Source organism: Nannospalax galili, unplaced genomic scaffold (assembly GCF_000622305.1).
Source record: "Nannospalax galili isolate Female #2095 unplaced genomic scaffold, S.galili_v1.0 scaffold378, whole genome shotgun sequence".
Classification (NCBI taxonomy): domain Eukaryota; kingdom Metazoa; phylum Chordata; class Mammalia; order Rodentia; family Spalacidae; genus Nannospalax; species Nannospalax galili.
The window spans coordinates 401171-404817 of NW_008341875.1; positions in this window are offsets into that span (position 1 = coordinate 401171).

Consider the following 3647-nt stretch of genomic DNA (forward strand, 5'->3'; position numbering starts at 1 on the left):
CTGAAATAAAAACAGTACTTCATTACATTTAAATATTCTTTCAATATCTTCATTAAGTTTCTCTAATTTTCTCAAATTTATTTCCATTTTTTAGTTAATATATCTAATCTAAGTGTGGTGGTTTACACCTGTAATTCCAACAGAATGGATTCTGATTTAGAATTGTGGCTAGTTTGATGACAGTCTGAGCTACATAGAATGTTTTAGGCAAGTCTGGGTTACACAACAATACTGTCCCAATAAACAAGCAAACAAATCTAATAAAAATATTTTATTAAAAGACCAAATATCAAATTTCTTTCTTGTCCCTTTCTTACCAGCTGTTTGTTCATGGCTGAATTCTCTGCCATGTGTTTACATTATGGAACCAACTCTGCAATTACTGTTGTACTAGACATGCATTTCTGATCAGCCACCATGGAATTATTCTTCTCAGTACCATTTCAGTGTGCGATCTTTACTTACTGATATGAGACTTCAAATTATTTTATGATCCTAGCTACACTTAAGTGTCTACAATTCTGAGTCACAAATGACACACTGCATTGCAAAAATATCAACTGAACTTTTTGGTTAACAGCAAATGATATTATTTTAGCAAATGAATTAAACAGTAGAAATGAATGACTTTAGGAAATGTATTTTCATTGTGAATTCCAGGCCATGTGGGGCTACAGGGAGACCTTATCTTTAAAAGAAAAGTAAAGATTTATGTTTACTTATCATATTTGGTCACTTCCTGTTCTCTCGTTTTTCAAGATATTTTTAATCCTATTTTATTTTGTTTTGAATTTTTTTCTGAATTTGACTTCATTAAGAAGAGACATTTCCAAACTAAAAGGTCATAAGAACATGAATAAATGAACTGCTTCTAAAATTAACCTTTTTACTGGGAATTATTTTACCTAAATTGAATGTTGGTTCCCTGACCCAGCCCGCGGGGTCAGCAATGTAGAGTACCTAGATTGGGGAGTGGGGACGTACATGAGACAAGCGGCAAGAGAAATGGAGACAAGACAGGGCTCTGATCAAGTCTTGTTTATTAAAGCACATGCATGAGTTTAAATAGAGAATGAGAACAAGGAAGTAGAGAGTAAGTAATCAAACCAGTCAGAACACAGGGGCCCTGACGTACTCTAAGGGAGGAATCTACTGATTAACAGAGAACAAGGCTATTTACTGGAAAGGAGAACAAGGCCACGGGCCAAGGTTGTGAGTCCCGGCTGTGAGCCAAGGTTGTGGGCCAAGGCTGTTAGCCCCAGCTGTGAGCCAAGGTTGTGGGCCAAGGCTGTTAGCCCCAGCTGTGAGCCAAGGTTGTGGGCCAAGGCTGTTAGCCCCAGCTGTGAGCCAAGGTTGTGGGCCAAGGCTGTTAGCCCCAGCTGTGAGCCAAGGTTGTGGGCCAAGGCTGTTAGCCCCAGCTGTGAGCCAAGGTTGTGGCCTGAATTTTATAGAGTTTTAGGGATTGAAGGTTGCTAAACCCTTAGGGAACTGTGCCTGTCTTAGGTTGGAGTATCCTTCCCCAAGGGCTTAGCCATTATTGGATAAGGCAGTAGCATTAGACTACCCTCCTGTCTTAGGTTGCCATCAAGGGGGGATTCTCATGTACCTGTCATTGCCTGTCCAGTTCATCTCTCAAGGGGGATGGCTAGTAGCGCCATCATAGCAACGTGTCCCTATCAACTCTCAATCCATAAGATCAAGGCGATGGTAATGGACCTGTATCGGCTTCCCAGCGTGAAGAGCCTCTATTTGCTGTTTAATAAAGACCAACATCCTTTGTACCAACAATGGCCCTAGTGAAAGAAGAAGCAGAAGTAAGAGGAGGGATGAAATCACGGAGGGAATCCAAGAAAGGAAAAGGGAATCCAGCCATCTAGAATGGCTTTGATAAAAATGATGTAGTTTGTAAGTGATGTTCTGCAGGGTCTGTATATTTTGTTCCACCAATCCCGGTTCGTTGACGTAGAAACAGCATTCCTCCTGAAAAAAAAGGCAAGTTCCCCCCTTTTCAGCAGTAATAAGATCAAGGGCCCGACGATTTTAAAGGGCAACTTGTGCCAAGGAAGTTCGCTGGCGTTGCAAGGATGCAAGGCTACTGGCTGTGGATTCTATAACTTGTAATTGGGAACTGAATTCCTTTGCAGTATATAGAGTATGTCCCAAGGCCCCCGCAGAAAGGCTAGCAGAAACAATGAATCCTATCCCGATTGCAAAAGGGATGAACACTCCTCTCTTAATGTGTGGGCGGAGTAGCCAGGTGAACTCCTCTGGCAAATACATGTTTAATTGGGGTACAATAGTAATTAATACACAAGGTCCTGGAGAGGAAATAGTGATCTATTGATACAGAGATCCATTGCCCCAAAAGACGTAAGGGGGGAGCATAAAGAGGTGAACTGACAGAGCAATTACTGTGACATACAAAGGAGGGGGAAATGTAGATAGCAGTGATATAGCAGAGGGAAATATTTTGAGCAGGATTACGAAGTAATGGAATTGATGGCATGAGGGGAGAAGGCACAGTGCCAGCGGCAACGATGCTGAGTGCAGAGGAATTATTAACAGGGACAGTGGCTAGTAAAGGCCAAACCAAGGAGGCACATAACAAACACAATGAAGCATTGATATTAGAAAGGTTCATCAACTGTAAAGCGAAATTTAGATAATTAGGCCAAAGGGCAAGATTAAGGGTAGATTCGACTGTATAGCAGACTGAAGCTTAGTCTCACTCGTAATAATAACCTGTCTCACTTGTTTATCAATGGTAGCAGGGACCAGCTGGCAGGAAATAGATAAAGACCCCACTGGGAGTAAGGCGAACCCATTATTATAAAAATTTTTCCTCCAACTCCATGAACGGAGCTAATCAGGAGGAGCAGGATGTAGCAAGTGGAGGCCATTGCAGTCTGAAAGAGAACAGAGAAAAAAGAAAAAAACATTTCTCAGGGGGCCTCATTCTCCCTGGAACATTGGTTAACATCTATCTGCTTTACTAAGCGTTCAGGCAACCAGTGGGCTGCATCATGTTGCTGTGAATAAATGCAGACAGATCCTCTTCCCCATATTAATACTGGGTCTGGGCCATGCCATGAATTATCCAGGGGGTCCTTCCATTTAACCATGGCATAGCATCTCTTAGATTCCACATTCCAGAAGCGATCTGCAGCCGACTTACCATGAGCGTCTAAATTTAAAAAATTTAAAATAAAGAGTATATGGTTTAATAAATTCCTGGGGGATCCTCTGATGGGGTACCATTCCCCCCTTAGAAAATTTTAAATAAAGAGTACATGATTTAATAAATTCCTGGGGGATCCCCTGGTGGGATACCATTCCCCTTTTTTACTTTATGTATAGTATTTTTTATAAATAGGTGAGCTCTTTCGACAATACCTTGGCCCTGTGGATTATAAGGAATTCCGGTTGTATGCTTTATCTGCAAGGTGCTGTAGAAATTGTGAAAAGCTTGAGATACATATCCAGGACCATTATCTGATTTAATATTTTTTGGGGTACCCAGTGTAGAAAAACAGTGGAGCAAATGAGCAATAACATGTTTAGTAGCTTCCCCTGTTTGTAAGGAAGTGCAGAGAAGTCCACTGAAAGTATCAATGCAAACATGAATATATTTAAATTTGCCAAATTCA